Consider the following 19,742-nt stretch of genomic DNA (forward strand, 5'->3'; position numbering starts at 1 on the left):
CACCTTTAGTTGAGCAGTGATAGCCGTAGCTGTATCCACTTCAAGAACTCCTGCTACCTTGCCCTGTGGCAATCTCTGGGTTGGATACTGATATTCATTAGCAGCCATCAGTTCAATTAGATCATAAGCTTCCTCATAGCTCTTTGCCATAATGTTCCACCTGATGTTGCGTCGAGCATGGGTCTTGACTGTGCTCCCAACCCGTTATAGAAGCAATTGATGATCATCCAATCAGACATTTCGTGATGAGGACACTTCCTAAGCATCTCCTTATAGTGCTCCCACGCTTCACAAAGAGATTCTCCCGATTGCTGCGCAAATTTAGTAAGAGCGTTTCTGATTGCAGCTGTCTCCGCCATAGGGAAGAATTTAGTAAGAAACTTCTGAGCAAGATCCTCCCAAGTGGTGATAGAACCTGCTGGTAGAGAATATAACCAACACTTAGCTTTATCCCTCAGAAAGAATGGGAAAAGCCTCGGCTTTATAGCATCTTCAGAAACACCATTGAACCTGAAGGCGTCGCAAATCTCTATGAAATCCCTAATGTGCGTATTGGGATCTTCCATTGGAGCACCCCCAAACTGAACTGAATTCTGTATCATCTGAATTATGCCAGGCTTGATCTCAAAGGTATTAGCTGTGATAGTTGGCCTGACAATGCTAGATTGAATGTCATTGATCTTGGGTTGAGAAAAATCCATCAAGGCTTTCGTTCGTGCTGCTGGATCTCCCATTGTAATGAGTACCTGAAACACAACAAGCAAACCGTGAAAGTAAAATATTCCGAGTCAGTGAACTTTAACGACTACTGGTGATAAGCACATAAACTAAAAATTAACACCGAGTCCCCAGCAGCGGCGCCAAAAACTTGTTAGGACGTTAACACACGCTAATAATACACGCTAATAATACACACAAGTATACGTGTTCGCAAGTAGTATAAGATTTAGATCAAATTCGTTCCCACAGAGACTCTTTGGTTAATTTAAGAATATGCACCTATACAACAATGATATAGTTATTATCCAATGCGAAGACAAATAACAAGTTGAGAGTGTTTATAACTAAGAATTAAACTAACAATTATAACTAAGAGAACAAGAATGGTTGAATTAATATGTATGACAAACATGGGATCCTAACTTCATTAAATACTTCATTCAATAGCCTTTTTATTCTTAACCTTAGCATGCAGTGGTGATGACAACTAATCAAATAACACGAAACTAGTAAACGCCAACTTTCGTTGCACGGATACCCTACTACCAGACATCCACAAAAGAGAGAGAAGCTGAATAGACACAATTATGTTGAGACCCTATATGTCTATAGAATTTGACAACATAAAGGTTTAATGAACAAGTTATCTATTATGATTACATATGACAAGTAGGATGGTTAAAATTACCTACGAATCATGCATAAAAATTATACATGAACCTATGCTAGCATGGCAAGTTCTAAATCTCTATATTCACTTTCGCTTCAATAGAGATTAACACGTTATCTTACATGTTAGCTACGCACATAAGACGAATAAGTACAACCATTGCTAGGATATCAATCAATCACCACACACCAAGGTATTGAAATAAATTAATTATAGAAATCCATAAGTATATCCGTTAGAACCCCACGATAACGATTAGTTCATAATCGAACTCATCATTACCATGGGTTCCAATGAAAGCATGATAATAAATAATATAAGAGTACTAGGGTTCAAAGATAAATCGAAAACGAGCATCCAAGTATCTCCTAAATCAAAGAAAACAAAAGTATTCTTCTCCGTAGCCATCTCGTGCTCTCTAGGCCTTCTTATTGCTCTCCCAGGCCTTCTTGTTAAAAACGTCTTTTTATTGGTATATATAGGCTCTATGATGAGCAGAACTCTCAAAATCTTCAATTTCGACAAAAATCAGGATTCTGGGGCGGAAACCGGGCGCGGGTGCGCTGCTACAGGGCGCGGCCGTGCTGGAATAGTGTTTTCAGCGGCGCAGGCACGCTGGTTCTGGCGCGGTCGCGCTGACATTCTGGAAAAATTCTGACAATTCTTCTTTTGGCCGTATCTTGAGTTCTGCTCGTCAGAATTAAGCGATTTAACTGCCCACGCGAAACTAACGAGATTCTCTACAACTTGAGAATGGACTAAGCTTCCAATTATGATACTTTCAGCATATTTCTTTGAAAATCTCCTTTCTTCATTTAACTGATGCCTGAAATGTAATAATACAAAAATACATCAAAAATACCAAAAACTTGAGTCCAAAACACCAACTTAAGCCTGTAATGAAGCGTTCCAAGTAGATATAAAATCCACTTATCAAGCTCTTCTGATCTTTTCATGAACATTTTAATCTCTTCATCATATTTTCTTTTTATTTCCTCATATTCAACCTCATTTCTTTTTCTTCTTTCTTCCCTTTTCAATCAACCACTCAGCCAAAACTAATCTCCATGCTCTTGTAGCAGTATCCTTGTCTTTTATAAAGCTTATCACTCTCTTGGTTTCTGTGGGAGAGAGAGAATCCATCAAAGTATAGCCAAGGAAAGTGAATGACCCATCTGCATAATAAATTCTGACTTCCTTTAAAAATACAACCCTGACTCTAACTATTTCTTCAGCTAATTTTTGAAAATAATCTTCATCTGAGATGCACCAATTCAAGGGAAGAAAGTCATTTTGCTTGAAACAATTCCAGAGAGCCCTTTCAGTGACTTCTACTTTTTCAGTAGGCTTGACTTTTCTAGGTTTCTTCCCAACAGACTTGAAATTAATTTCGAGTGAAGGCTTGTCTAAAGGTAAGGTTGTGATTTTCTTGAGACAGGTTTGGTTTGAGATGATTGGTGTTTTAAGAAAGTTGTTTGCAGTTTGTTTGTACAGAAACTTTAGCTTAGAGGCTTGAGATGGTTTGATGTTTGAGATAGTTGTTTTTGAAGGTTGAGCTAAAGGTTGAGATAGTTGTGTTTGGATTCTTAGGTTTTGTTGATGTGGTTCAAATCCATCATGATTCTTCTTGCTTCTTCTCTCACTCCCTCTCTTCTTCTCATCATTCTTCTTCTCATCACCCTTGCTCTCAGCTTCCCTACTGGATTGACTTGGATATGAGCCAGAAGGTTTTTGATTATCATCCTTCTGCTCATCATCATCCTTGTCTTCCTTCAAATTGTAGGCTGTTGTGGGCAACATAGTTTCAACATTTTATAGATATCTCCCCAAGATCCTGATCATTTCCTCATCTTTAGGCTTTTTGTTGAATTTGGTCTTTAGATCAGTTTCAAGGGTCATGATCAATCTCAAGTTATTCCTCACATAATATTTAGGAACTGTGAAGTGTCTGCACTTTCTAATTTGTGGACATATGTAGGCAATCCCCCTGCTTGGATGAAGATAGGCTTCAGGGAAAGCAGCTATCTGAGCATTTCTGAGTTCCTTTAGCAGCTGAGTGTCCTCTGGAATAACTCTGTGTACTTTGTCAATCATTACATGCATGTTAGATGCTATCAGTTTATGAAGATTGGTGAGAGACACCTGGAGACATCTGTCCAGTCCACAGTCATTTATATTTGCCACTATTCTCTTTTCTAGAAAGTTGTCAACCTTGACTAGCACCACTTTGAGAAAATTTATATTATTGGCCAAAGCTCTCTTGTATGTAACATAATTGTTGTGAAGAGACACTCTCAAAACTGTCAGAAGTTCATTAAATTCATTATCTTGACAAGGTCCTTTTACAACTTTTATGAGTCTTTCTTTTCCAACATCATGAGTGATTTGAACTGTTGGAAAGATTTGACCATGCTGAGTTGTAGAGATGACTTCTTTTGACTTACCAACATCCTTGGATTGTTGAATCCTAGCTTCTATCTCCCCTTAGTCTTGGTGACATGCATGATTAGGGGAGTTGGCAGTTCTGGCCTCACAGCTTCAGGCAGTGCAGGTAATAAAATGTTTAGCTTTCCCATAATGGCTCCCAAGGCAACAGAGTTTTACATTTGAAGGTGTTTGTGGGAGTCCACCAAGGTTTGAATGTCAGCCTGTTGACTCTACACCAAAATAGTGAGAGCTTGCACCTGAACTGTGAGATTGTCATTAGAAGTTTGCAGAGTGGAGACTTGTTATTGAAGTGCTTGAATTTGAAGATTTGTTGAAGTAGATGCAGGTAGATGAGAACTTGAGGAGCCAGAGGTTGCTTCCACAACCTGTTTGCTGACATCCATGAGCAAGGCTGAAGGCTCATATCTACTTTGATGAAGTTGTTCCAGCTTGACTTTGTGTCATTTGAATGAGTGATTTGCTGTTGGAGCACTGTATGAAGAGAGATAAAGGATTGTTTGAGATTTTTGACTTCCTTTTCAATGGTAGTAAGATCCATCCTTGACATTTGATCAGCAAAATGCTTGTACTTGGAGGTGATCTGTACTTGAGATGGGATGATCTCATCCATTTTGTCCTTTACTAACTTCCTTATTTTGTCTTCATGACCAGTCAACTTGAGTTCTAGGGATGTACCAAACAGGTTAAAATCCTTGAGTTGAGCTTTATAGACCTCAGTAAATGCATCATAGACATCCTGTGGAGTTAAGGCCTTAGCATTGCTCCCAAGAATTGTGACATACTCATCCCTGAATCTAACCAAGACTTGATCCATCTCCAACACAAAATCCTGAGATAGCCAGGCATCTACATTTCCATCCTGTTCTTCATCATTTACAATCCTCCCCTTCTGTTTTTATAATCTTCATTGTATGTGAGCATGATGGCTTGATAGTCTTGATTGCTCATATCAGAAGTGAGTAGATGCTATGAGATATTTGCCAGTCCAGAAATCTGTTCAACTAGAAGGTCATCTATAGATGAAGGTTGGGAACCAGATTCTTGAAGCCATTGAGATAGAATGTGTGGTTGTTGAGGTTGTGAAGTTGAGGGTTGAGCTGTTGAGGGATCAGAACCACCTGTGACTAAAGTCACAGTTTTACTCACAGATTGCTCTGTGTTTATGACAGTGTGTTATCCTCCACTTGTAGTGGGAACCTCCAATTGAATTGGAGGGGATTTGACTGGGTTACTTGTTAGTGTTTGTACGCTAGAGGCAACACTATGATGTTTTAGTTTAAGACATTAGGATTATTAATGTTTATGTTCTATCGATTATTCTATTTATAATTTATCAATTCTTAATTTACTGCGATATAAATGTTAGATTAATAAATGTCCTTGAAATATGATATGCAATTCTATATCTCTAAGTACGTGACTTAGAAATGAGATTATGAGAATAGTATCAATATTCCTAAAGGTCCCTAGTCGAGTATTATTATTAAGGGACAATAATAATGTATTAAGACTGGTGTGTTTGTTGACTGATGATCACATCTCATTGATCATAGGTATAGTGATACTAAAGTCAAAAACACAGGCAGATGTATATGGTGCTGGACATACCCAATGTGAGATTCTATATGTCTATTGTGTCATAAGTAATTCTCACAGTGATAATGATGTAATGGTCCTTAGACCTGAAGTCATTATATTTCTATACGAGAATTAATATACATTGATTCCATTAAAAGTTATCCTTGACCGGGTAATGATAAAAGTGGACATTGGGTATATTATGAATCGTATGAGAAATATGAATGATCTAGATGGGATTTAACCCTCCTATTTTAGGAGTGATATTATTGGCCTCTTGTGTGAACTAGACTATGAAATGCATGGCCACGCTCAAATGTTGATTTGATATGATAGTCTACTCATTGATCAAGGAAACTTGGATTAAACTGTGATGAGGATGACACATTACATGCCTCTAGTTTAATCTATAATATTTGTTTAAGGGGTTATATTACATTATACATTATTCACAAAAGGTTTAATCGATCACCGATTCATCTATTATTACTTGGGTAACAATGATGTATTACCAGATGCCACTCATTATTTACGATTTTAAATTAGATTTAAAATTTGTTGCCAACGTAATAATAACCTATAGAGTCACACACTAAAAATGCTTGAAGGATTATTTGATTTAAATTGGATTTAAATTATATTAAAGTAATTCGAATTATTTATAATATTAATTAAGTATGACTTAATTAATTAGATAAATGTTGATATTCGAATTTACTAATATTAATTATAAAATCTATTTGTTAAATAATTAAGTGAGACTTAATTATAATACAAATAGGATTTTCGAATTAATAATAACTCCTAATTAGTTAAGAGTTATATTTTGTTTTCTACTCTCTATATAATATCTCTTGTGTGGCTGATTTTTGGATGAAAATGAAAAAAAGACTTTTACTAAAACCCTAGCCACCAAGAGAGAAGATGGAGAGAGCAAGAAGAAACGAGTTCATGCTAGTACACATCCAATCCTTGAGTTCAAGCATTCGTGTGGATACCGATAAAGCGTAGATCGCGAGAGCGGGATGCGTGGTGATTGAACAAGCTTTGGATCTCCATTAGTCAACCAATTGGTAAAGCTTCTTAAGGTAAACAATCTGATCTACGAATTAAATATATGTTTTTCGCATGGATCCTGCGGGGGGTTTCGAAAATTCTGTTTTTTTTACATTTTTAATTACTATTTATGTTGTATTTATGTGCTCGAAACCCTTCAATGACATCAGAGCTACTTGCGAAAAGTGTTTAATTCATTTATGTGTTTACTGGTTTTATGATGATAACATGTATACCATATTACATAACTGTTATGTATGTGATTTTGTATGTTTTACATGTTGTTATGTTTATATATATGCGTATGTATATATATGTTTTTGAATATATGATATTCATGAGAGTTGTATAATCATATGATGATTATATAATCTATATATATACTGATATATACATGTTTTGTGTTTGTTCTTATTATAAGAATCATATTTGATACGATTCTGAATCGGATGCAGCGGATTTGCTGAAATCTGGGTCTGGTGTCTGATTTTGGTGAACGAATATGTTATTTCATATGGAATCGAGCGTCTGAACAAAACTGATAGATAAAGCTATCATCGACTGATCTGTAAGACGTTTGACGTCGTTTAGACCCTGTAATCTGCAATTTAATGTTATCAGATTTAATTTTGAATTTTCTGATTTTTGCTATATTTGGTTTTTATGATTAGATCATGATGGGTATGATATGTTAAGATCATATTATATGTTTTAACATATTCTTATGTGTTAATTGAGCATGGTGGATGGTTATGGCTTATGATCTTAGGTTAATGGTTTTTTTTAAATACGGCTTGCATGTCGTTTGATCTTGTAATTAATAAATCTCGAATGTAACTCGAGTTCTTATTGTAAGTACATTAGATTAGATTTTATTTTTCATTCGTGTAATGTACATGAAGACATGAAGATTTGAAGATCAAGGAAGGGTAATCTCACATGGAGGCCATCCAAGGAAGCAATACAAGAAAGAAGACATGTAATAGTTAGCCTGTATTTATTTTTCACCTTAGATTGACCTAGATCTTTGTCATTAGCTTGATGAAGATCACATAGGATAAAGCCAAAACCAACCATGTTTATTTATTGCACTTTATATATATATGAGCATATGATGAATGTATGTTTAGAGTAGTTTATAAAGATGCATGCTTAATTAGATTGAGGATGTATGTATTAGATATGACACCCATGCCACGCTTTCTAAACAAGATAAAATCTGTAACGACTCAAGATTTTAAAATGAACAAATGATTATGAGATTCTCGTGTTTATAAAACACGAAATAAAATACAAATTTTCTTTATTTCTGACATGGGGCGATTTTTTCAAAAGCGAGTTCTTTGAACTTGTAAGGTTGTGGGTTTTAAGCGAGACCGTTGTGACTCCCTCACTACCTGGAAATTAAACCATTGAAGAATATTGATTTGAAGTATTTTATTCAAGGCAAAATTGGGAATCTCTTTATGATGGGATCATGATCATTTTAAAATTAACAAAACCCTAAAGTTAATATTAAGTTGATCAGATGCCTTCCAATGAGTCCAATGCGTTAACCCCTAGACCGACCAGGAGTGGGTTCGCCAAAGTGAAGTACTCCTATCTATCGTGGGAGATGTGTTGAAGTATATTAATACTTTTTGACTATTGGGTTTGACTTAACTAAGTTATCACAATAGGATTGTGAACTTAGAGGCATAGAGTTTGGCGAGATTTATTAGATAAATATGAACAAATGTTGTTCCACCAAGCTATCCAAGAGTTATATTGTTGATATAATTGACAAATGTTGTCTACCTAAATAATCATGTTTTAGGAGAAAAGCCAAACCTGACCTAACGCATGGTGAAATATGGATCGTGGCTCACTAGAAAGGATATAGAAGATGTTATTTCCGAATTAATAGTTAGGGCTATTGATTTGATAAAAATAGTGGGAGATATATATTGTGAATATATAATGAATAATCACTTGAACATAATTTAATGATCATCTGTAGACTAAGTTATTTTATGCATTTTTATATTGTAGATATCAAATGACAAATAACACAAATAACTTCTCTATGTAATATCCTTGAGAAGGATAAGCAAATATGAAATGATTTCCTCAATTGACATGGGAACTTGAGGATTGTCCTCAGGTTCAAGGATGTCACTCAAACCCCTCCCTTATTTCTTTATAGCTGAGAATGAAACATGTGCTGAACAAAATGCTTACCAGAAACAAATTGATTATGCAACTGATATTTCATATCTCATGCTTGTAATTATGAGTGCTGGGCTTTAGAAGCAAAAAGAGCATAATGATGCTTATGATATGATTGAGCACCTTCAAATGATGTTTGAAGGATAGGCTCGTCAGAAAGATTTGACAATAATAAGGCACCATATTTTTGCATTAATGAGAGAATGATATTCGGTTGGACCACATGTTCAAAAGATGATAGGTATATGTACCTTGATATTTTGGGTTTCAAGAATAGTCTAGAGACTCAGCTTGATTTGATCAAACAATCTTTGAACAACTTCTATTCTTAGTTTGTTAAGAACAAAAGGAATGAGATAAACAGAACATTCACTGAGTTGTTAAGCATGTTTAGAACTGCTGAAAATAACACGGTAAAGGCATGAATTACGTCCATATTGATGATGTACACATGGAATGCAAATGGGAAAGGAAAGTGGACAGGAAAGGTGAAGATTTGATCTTATTCGGTGCCAAAACAAAGTCCAATCCCAAAAGGGCTTTTGAAGCTTAATAGTGGTGTAGCTAAAGGAGATGATTGTCATTTCTGTGAAAATAACTGGATGAATGGAAGTTAAATTGTCGAGCTTATTTGGAAGATCTAAAGAAGAAGACTAGTAATGGTCAAGCTTCAGGTATAGGATTAGAATTGGAGCAAAAGTTGTTGCTCTAGTTAAAGGAACTCTATACCTAATGTTGCCCATAAGGCGAGATTGAGAACTTGATAAATTGTTATTATGTTCCTGCCTTTAACGGATACATTAAGTCAATTTCTTGTCAGGACAAGAAAGGTTTTCATTTTAATTAAATAAACAATAGTTGTTTATTCTAATTCAATGATAAGACTTATAATGTTGCATAATTAGTTAACAATTTATATGTTCTAAGTTGACTCAAATCAAACATTACCTCTAGCATTGTCGTTAAGCCATATTAATGAGAAACGCATTTCTGAGTTACATATAGATGAATACTTGGATAAGTTTGATTTTGAATCATACGGAAGATACGAACTTTGTCTCATTGGCAAAATGACTAAAGCTTCTTTTACCTGATTAGGTGAAAGGGCCACCGAACGATTATGACTTATACATAATGATGTATGTGGTCAAATGCGTATGATGGCAAGGGGGCTTATACTACTTCGTAACATTTACTGATGATTTCAGTAAATATGGATATGTGGTTCTTATGAAGAACAAATCTGATTCTTTTGAAATGTTCAAAGAATATAAGGTCGAAGTAGAAAAGAAAACAAGGGAAAAGTATAAAAGTTTTACGATCAGATCATGGAGGAGAATACTTAAACCTCAATTTCAAGAGTTTCTTGAAGGAGTGTGATAGTGTATCATAACTTACTCTTTCTGGAACACCTCAATGGAATAGAGATTCTTAGAGGAGAAATCGTACCTTGTTGGATATAGTGCGATCGATGATGAGTCAAGCAGATCTTCCATTCAGTTTCTAGGGTTATGCTCTAGAAACGGCTGCATATACACTTAACCAAGTTCCGACTAAAGCGGTTCAAAATACTCCATATGAGATATAGAGTGATAAATGTCAAAGCATGTCATTTATGAAAATTTGGGGACGTGAAGCGTTTGTAAAACGTTTAGCCTCTAACAAACTTGGACCAAAATTAGATAGATGATGTTTTGTGGGATACCCAAGTGAGACTAGGTTATAGTTTTTATAATCCTTCCGGGAACAAAGTGTTTGTTGCTCGGGCCGCTGTTTTTTTTAGGGGAGAACTACTTTCTAAGAAAATCAGTAGGTGGATAATACATCTCGATGAAGATTGAGAACCATAAGATAATATTGAACCAGAGTTGGAATAAGATCAGGATGTACATCAAAATTGTTGAAAGTAATCCTCTCCAAGAAACACAGGTTATTCGTAGATCTAGTAGGATTCACCATGAGCCCGGGAGAAATTATGAATTTCTTTTGACTCAAGATGGTGATATGATGCTTACGGATAATGATAAGCCTCTCACCTACCAAGATGCTATAAACAGTTCAGACTCCAAGAGATGGCTAGAGGCCATGAAATCTGAGATGGAATCCATGTATCAAATTAAAGTACTGACTTTAGTTGATCCACTCGAAGGGGTAAAACCTATAGGGTGCAAGTGGGTTTTCAAGAAGAAAACTGACATGGATGGTAAAGTACAGACTTATAAGACGTGACTAGTGGCAAAAAGGTTTCAAACAAATTCATGGTATAGACTATGATGAGACTTTTTTATCGGTTACTATGGTCAAGTCTATCAGAATTTTGTTAGCAATAGCTGCTTACTTTGACTATGAGATTTGGCAAATAGATGTCAAAACTGCTTTCTTATATGGGAGCTTTGAACAGGATGTATATATGATACAACCTGAGGGTTTTATCGATCCAAAGTTTGCTAAGGTAGTTTGTAAGTTGCTTCTATCTATTTATAGATTGAAGCAAGCCTCAAGGAGAATGAATATTCATTTTGATGAAACGGTCAAAGAGTTTGGTTTTATTCAAAATGAAGATGAACCATGTGTTTACAAGAAGGTTAGTGGGGGCCATGTGACATTCCTAATATTATATGTAGATGACATATAACAGATATAGAATGACATATCTTCTCTACAGGTTGTTAAGACTTGGTTGAGAAATAGTTTCTCGGTGAAAGACTTAGGCGATGCTACCTATATATTAGGGATCAAGATCTATAAAGATAGATTGAAAAAATTAATCGACGTAGTCGGAGTACATACATTGATAAAGTATTACATCATTTTATGATGAAAGAGACAAAGAAAGGATATGTTTCGATGTCTCATGGGATAGCGATCTCAAAAGATAATTGCCCCCTAAATCATTAGATGATAAGGGCCGTTTGAGAAAGTTTCAGATGCGTCAGTAATTGGATCTATAATGTGTACAATGATATGTATTTATCCTGAGTTTTTGTATGCTTTGAGCATGACGATCAAATACCAGTCTAATCCTGGTGAGGGTCACTTGATAGTTTTCAAGAATATTCTTAAGTACTTATAGAGGACTAAAGATTTATTTTTAGTGTATGGAGAAGATAGGGAACTAATCGTAAAGGGTTACACTGATACTAGTTTCTGAACCTAATTTTTGGATAGACAAGGATGATTACGAATTTATGTCTGTTTTGTGTTTTGTCTAAATATAATTGATGTTAGCTTGAATAGTTCACAACAAGAATATTGATGATTCTACGGAAGCTGAATATATTGATATTTTTTTGAAACAACCATGAAAACTGTTTAGGCATGTCCTTAGGCAATATCGCCTTATTAATGAGATTAATGATTAAGGAGATATAAATGTAAAGTGCATAGTAATGATAGTATTGCAGACTCACTGACTAAGGCTTTGTCGCAGCAGAAGTATGATGGTCATACTAGTTCCATGAGTATTAGATACATGGGTGATTGGCTCTAGTGCAAGTGGGAGATTGTTAGTGTTTGTGCCCTAGAGACAACACTATGATGTTTTAGTTTAAGACATTAGGATTATTAATGTTTATGTTCTATCGATTATTCTATTTATAATTTATTACTTCTTAATTTATTGTGATATAAATGTTAGATTAATAAATATCATTGGAATATGATATGCAATTCTATATCTCTAAGTACGTGACTTAGAAATGAGATTATGAGAATATTATCAATATTCCTGAAGGTCCCTAGTCGAGTATTATTATTAAGGGACAATAATCATGCATTAAGACTGGTGTGTTTGTTGACTGATGATCACATCTCATTGATCATAGGTATAGTGATACTAAAGTAAAAAACACAGGCAGATGTATATGTACACGGTGTTGGACAGACCCAATGTGAGATTCTACATGTCTATTGTGTCATAAGTAATTGTCACAGTGATAATGATGTAATGGTCCTTAGACCTGAAGTCATTATATTTCTATACGAGAATTAATATACATTGATTCCATTAAAAGTTATCCTTGACCGGGTAATGATAAAAGTGGACATTGGGTATATTATGAATCGTATGAGAAATATGAATGATCTAAATGGGATTTAACCCTCCTATTTTAGGAGTGATATTATTGGCCTCTTGTGTGAGCTAGACTATGAAATGCGTGGCCACGCTCAAATGTTGATTTAATATGATAGTCTACTCATTGATCAAGGAAACTTGGAGTAAACTGTGATAAGGATGACACATTACATGCCTCTAGTTTAATCTCTAATATTTGGTTAAAGGGATTATATTACATTGTACATTATTCACAAAAGGTTTAATCGATCACCGATTCAATTATTATTACTTGGGTAACAATGATGTATTACTAGATGCCACTCATTGTTTACGATTTTAAATTAGATTTAAAATTTGTTGCCAACGTAATAATAACCTATAGGGTCACACACTAGGAATGCTTGAAGGATTATTTAATTTAAATTGGATTTAAATTATATTAAAGTAATTCGAATTATTTATAATATTAATCAAGTATGACTTAATTAATTAGATAAATGTTGATATTCGAATTTACTAATATTAATTATGAAATTTATTTGTTAAATAATTAAGTGAGACTTAATTATAATATAAATAGGATTTTCAAATTAATAATAACTCCTAATTAGTTAAGAGTTATAATTCGTTTTTCTACTCTCTATATAATATCTCTTGTGTGGCTGATTTTTGGATGAAAATGAAAAAAAGACTTTTACTAAAACCCTAGCCACCAAGAGAGAAGATGGAGAGAGCAAGAAGAAAGGAGTTTGTGCTAGTACACATCCAATCCTTGAGTTCAAGCATTCGTGTGGATACTGATAGAGCGTAGATCGCGAGAGCGGGATGCGTGGTGATTGAATAATTTTTGGATCTCCATTAGTCAACTAATCGGTAAAGCTTCTTAAGGTAAACAATATGATCTATGAATTAAATATATGTTTTTCGCATGGATCCTGCGGCAGGTTTCGAAAATTCTGTTTTCTTTTTATGTTTTTTCTTATTGTTTCCGTTGCGTTTTTGTGCTCGAAACCCTTCATTACTGTTATGTGCACCAGTCTCAAACCCTTGTACTTCTTTCAAAGCACTGTCAATTGAATGTGATAAACTTGCCTCTCCCATAGCAGGATCATTGGTAATTGTACTCCTAGCATCAACTGCTAATGCAATTTTTGCTAGGGTTTTGAGGGGAGTTGTTCCTACATGAGGAACCTTCAATTGAATTGGAGAGGATTTAGATAGCTCCCCCTCAGGAGTACTACCCTCAAACCTTACAGTATGTGAAGACTGATTTGCACATGAAGGTGTATATGTAATATCCATGGGGTCTTTAGTAAAAACTGATGAACCCCCCATGTTTTTATGGTGTCATCAAGGTCTACCCCAGCTAGTAGCCTCTCACCATCTGATTGTAGTGTCTGGGTGGTGAACAAGGTTTCTTGAACCAAGTCACTTGATTTAGCTTGTACTTGAGAAATGGATTCAAGTGCTATGGGTAAAGAAGTAATTTTTGAGATTGGAAGTTGTTGCTCAGGAGTGAATGTTGGCAGCTTCCCCTGAATGGATGAGGGAGCTTCAAAACATGTGCCCCCACTGTGAGTGCTGTTAGGGAAAATACATGCGCTAAATTATACGCAAGTATATGCGTTCGCAAGTAGTAGAAGAGATAAATCAGATTCGTTCCCACAAAGACTGGTTTAGGTTAAGTTCAATTTATGCACCTATACAACAATATATGGTTATCATTCAATGCTAAGACAAATAACAAATTGGGTTTTGATTAAAATAAGAGATTTTACTAAATAGAATTAACTAAGAGAATTGAGGTTGAATTATTTATACGAGACAAACATGGGATTCTAACTTCATTACTACTTCATTCAATGTCATTGTTCTTAACCTTAGCATGTGATGGTGATGACAACTAATCAGACAACATGAAACTAGTAAACGCCAACTTTCGTTGTACGAATACCCTACTACCAAGCATCCACAAAAGAGATAGAAGTTGAATATACACCGATTATACTTAGTCCTTATATGTGTATAAGAATTGAAAACATAACGGTTTAATGCGCAAGTTATCTATCGTGATTACATAGGACAAGTGAGATGGTTAAAATTACCTACGAATCATGCATAACAATAACACATGAACCTATACTAGCATGGCAAGTTCTAAACCTCTATATTCACTGTCACTTCAATAGAGATTAATACGCTATCTTATATGTTAGCTACGCACATAAGACAAATAAGCACAACCAATACTGGGATATCAATCAATCACCACACACCAAGATATTGAAACGAATTAACTATTGAAATCCATAAGTAAATCCGTTGGAACCCCACGATAACGATTAGTTCATAATCGAACTCATCATCACCATGGGTTCCGATAAAAGCATGATAATAAACAATATAAGAGTACTAGGGTTCAAAGACAAATCAAAAATGAGCATCCAAGTATCGCCTAAATCAAAGAAAATATAAGTCTTTTTCTCCGTAGCCGTCTCGTGCTCTCTAGGTCTTCTTATTCCTCTCTCAGGTCTCCTTGGTGTTAAAAATGTCTTTTTATTGGTATGTATAGGCTCCAGGATGACCAGGACTCTCAAAATCTTCAATTTCGACTAAAATCAGGATTCTGGGGCAGAAACCGGGCGCGGGTGCGCTATTTTCGGGCGCGTCCGCGCTGGAATAGTGTTTTCAGCGACGCGGGCACGCTGGTTCTGGCGCGTCCGCGCTGACATTCTGGAAAAATTCTGACAATTATTCTTTTGGCCATACCTTGAGTTCTGCTCGTCAGATTTAGGAGATTCAACTGTCCACGTGAAGCTAACGAGATTCTCTACAACTTGAGAATGACACAGGCTTCCAATTCTGATCTCTTTTCAGAATATTTACTTGAAAATCTCCTTTCTTCATTTAACTAATGCCTGAAATGCAATAACGCAAAAACACATCAAAAATACCAACAACTTGAGTCCAAAACACCAACTTAAGCTTGTAATGAAGCGTTCTAAGTAGATATAAAATCGACTTATCACACCCCCAAACTCGAATCGATGCTTGTCCTCAAGCATAAACAGACTCAAAACTACAAAACAAACCTAATACATGAACGCAACTAAGTAAATGCAACTAAATGTTAATGCAATCGATCCCCTCAGAATAACCATAACCAAAGGAATAAGCCAACGCCTCTAAGAATGCAATGACTTAAAATAGAGCTCAAAGAAAATCTCACAAACCAACTCACAAACCAGAAACGTGCATGTGTGGATGTTGAACAGATATACTCTCGATATTAGATCAATAACCATAACTTATCTATCATCGAAATAATCACAAGTTTATAAACAGAATAGACAATAAACGCATAATGACTCATAACACCTTCATCCTATTAGAGTTATACAAGGATTTACGCTATTATTGAACACATAACAAATATGCTTATTTGATTGCGCAATGAATGAGGTCCCAAAAGACTTATACAATAATACCCATGTAGCGAGTGTTAGGTTAGCGAATCCCAGACTATGAAAAACCTTAGGTCACTAGGCACAAAGTCCCCTAAGAACTTAATAACTCGAGTATTAAAGAGCTCACTCTTGATCAATTATGCATAAACACATACTTTTTTTTCTTTTTTTTTTCTCTTTCTTTTTTTCCTTTTTCACAAATTTCTGAACGAGTGTGTTTCGCTCCATCTTGTTCAACCCTAGACTACTCATACAAAATGAGTCGGCTACTAGCCATTTGACACCTAGCCTTACAACAACTAGAAATGAAATCCAAGTTTTTCTCCAGTTTAAAAATTCACTGTTCTTTTTGTCATTACGAGAATACCACAAATTCTAAATATAACCAAATGATTAAATCTCAACAACAAACAAGTATGATCATGATCTAGATAAAAAGAAACCCTATAAGACTTTGTGAAAATATTTGTTTCTGGCATGCAAATCAATTCATTAGGACTTAAACATCCCTCTATTCGTCACCACTACACTCACATCAACATCAACATTAACCAATTAATCAGAAATAGCTCAACCTAAGGGGTCATGTTATATGCATGCAAATGCAACTATATGAAATCACACAAAAAAAATATGTCCTATATGAACAATCATGCAACAGTACGAATAAAATACAACTATATGCAACTTGAATCTATATGAACTATATGGACATACACAAACTAATTCTTACATTATCACCCGCAAACTTAAAATTTTCAATGTCCTCATTGAAGGTAATAATATGGATTCCAGACATACCTAGTCGTTGGAAAGATCACCCTCCTCGGTTGGAGGATCAGGTGGCCAATCAACCTCGACACCAATGGCTCGGAAAATAGTGCCCAAAGCCTGTGTCAAATTTGCAGCAAAACGACGGTGAATGTCGTGCATGGCCTCCATACGCCTAGTCACTCGCCTGTACTGTTCATCACCAACACCAGTCCTATCAACTACCTGCTACACATAAGAAGAACCCTCTGTAGTCACAGGAAGATCCGTCCAGCCACTCTCTACATCATCAAAAATATATCTCAACCCCTTATCATGGGGTGCACCTAAGAATGAATAACTCAGGTGATCTGGAAGTCGGTTGAGCTCAAGTGTGGGAGCTTCTTCAATAGATGGTTCAAAACGCTCCTGAGAAATTTTCAGCTCTACTAACCCAAGAGAATCGAATGGCATATCCAACTTCCTCTTCCACAGAGGTGCATTCAAAACCTGCATTTGCTCTGCTCCTTCTTCATCTTCAATAACTGATTCCCCTATTAAGGCTCTCTCTAAGGTATCTGACTTTGGCAATTGTTCACATTCTGAATTCATGATAGAGTCGACCAACTCTACTTTAAAGCACTGCTCTTTGTCTGTGGGCAACTTTATTGCTTTGAACACATTAAAAGTGACCTTTTAATCATGAACCTTCATCGTAAGCTCTCCTTTTTGCACATCGATCATAGTTCTGCCTGTAGCCAAGAATGGTCTCCCCAAAATAATGAGAATCTTCTTATCCTCCTCAAAGTTAAGAATTACAAAGTCAGCAGGAAAGATAAGTTTGTCCACCTTGACCAACACATCCTCCATAATGCCTCGTGGATATGTAATAGAACGATCGGCCAATTACAATGACATGTATGTTGGTTTTGGATCAGGCATATCAAGCTTCCATAAGATAAAAAAGGGCATCAGATTGATGCTAGCTCCCAAATCACATAAATACTTGTCGAATGACAAGTTTCCAATAGTGCAAGGAATAGTGAAACTTGCAGGATCTTTAAGCTTCAGAGGTAACTTTTGTTACAGAACAACACTGCACTTCTCCGTTAGAGTAATGGTGTCTAAGTTATCGAGCTTCACTTTCTGAGATAGAATACCCTTCATAAACTTCGCATAGCTAGGCATCTGTTCAAGAGCTTCAATGAAGGGTATGTTGATGTGAAGTTTCTTGAACACCTCCAGAAACTTAGCAAATTTTTTATCCAACTTCTGCTTCCGCAGCCTTTTACGAAAAGGAGGTGGAGGATAGACCTGTTTCTCCCCTGTATTACCCTCAGGAGGAGTGTGTTCCACAGTTTTCTTCTTTGATTTCACTTCTGCTTCCTTCTGCACCACTTCTTCAGCCATAACTGCTTTTTCAGAAACTTGAGATTTTTCAGGCTCTTCGTCTTGCTGAATTTGGGGGCTTGCGACCTTTCCAGACCTCAAGGTGATGGCATTCACCTGTTCTTCAACTTCCCTCTTGCCTGTATTGGCTTCTGTATCACTAGGAAGCATTCCTGGTGGTCGATTCAATAAGGTGTTAACAATTTGCCCTATTTGGTCCTCCATAGTCTTGATAAAAACAGTCTGGCTTTGGCATATAAGAGCCTGGTTTTTACACATAAGGCTAAACTCCTCCAATTCAGATTTTTCATTCGAATATTGACCTGCACCTCCACGAGTTTGTTGTTGAAGTTGGAGTTGTTGTCTTGGTGCAAATTGTTGCTGAAAACTAGGAAGATTGAATTGCTCATTCCAAACTGCTGGAATGGCTGTTGCATCGTATTCTGATTGTTGCTCCATCTGAAGTTAGGATGATTCCAGTTGTCAGGATGATAACTGTCTGGAACTGGTTACCGCAATCTCTGAAAATTGCTCTCAAACTGAGCTGATTCACTAGATATAGCGCATCGCTCCGTCGCATACGAACCTGCACATAGCTCACAAATACTAGTTATCTGATTAACACCATAGTTAGCCAGATAATCGATCTTCATAGACAACTCCTTTAGTTGAGTAGTGATAGTCGTAGCTGTATCCACTTGAAGAACTCCTTCTACCTTGCTCTGTGGCAATCTCCGAGTTGGATACTGATATTCATTAGCAGGCATCAGTTCAATTAGATCATAAGCTTCATCATAGCTCTTAGCCCATAAGGTTCCACCTGATGCTACATCGAGCATGGGTCTGGATTGTGCTACCAAACCATTATAAAAACGATTGATGATCATCCAATCAGGCATTCCATGATGAGCACACTTCCTAAGCATCTCCTTGTAGCGCTCCCAAGTTTCAAATAAAGATTCCCCTGATTGCTGCACAAATTGAGTAAGAGCATTCCTAATTGCAGATTTCTTTGCCATAGGGAAAAATTTAGTGAGAAACTTTTGAGCAAGATCTTCCCAAGTAGTAATCGAACTAGCTGGTAGAGAGTGTAACCAACTCTTAGCCTTGTACCTCAGAGAGAATGGGAATAGTCTCAGCTTCACAGCATCTTCAGAAACACCGTTGAACTTGAAGGTGTCGCAGATCTCAATGAAATCCCTAATGTGCATATTGGGATCTTCCGTTGGAGAACCCCCAAACTGGATTAAATTCTGCACCCATTGAATTATGCCAGGTTTGATCTCAAAGGTATTAGCTGTGATAGCTGGCCTGACAATGCTAGATTGAATGTCATTGATCTTGGGTTGAGAAAAATCCATCAAGGCTTTCGTTCGTGCTGCTAGATCTCCCATTATAA

At 36.1% G+C, this 19,742-nt stretch overlaps 2 non-coding genes across 2 annotated transcripts; both read left to right on the forward strand.

The window, feature by feature from the left end:
* Window positions 1-237: 237 nt before the first annotated feature.
* LOC141699584 (small nucleolar RNA R71) lies at window positions 238-344 on the forward strand. The gene has a single exon (XR_012566030.1). It is a non-coding gene; the product is annotated as a small nucleolar RNA R71 (small nucleolar RNA).
* Window positions 345-19,240: 18,896 nt separating this feature from the next.
* On the forward strand, window positions 19,241-19,347 carry LOC141698823 (small nucleolar RNA R71). The gene has a single exon (XR_012565324.1). It is a non-coding gene; the product is annotated as a small nucleolar RNA R71 (small nucleolar RNA).
* Window positions 19,348-19,742: the final 395 nt, after the last annotated feature.

This window comes from Apium graveolens, chromosome 11 (assembly GCF_009905375.1).
Source record: "Apium graveolens cultivar Ventura chromosome 11, ASM990537v1, whole genome shotgun sequence".
Taxonomy (NCBI): Eukaryota; Viridiplantae; Streptophyta; class Magnoliopsida; order Apiales; family Apiaceae; genus Apium; species Apium graveolens.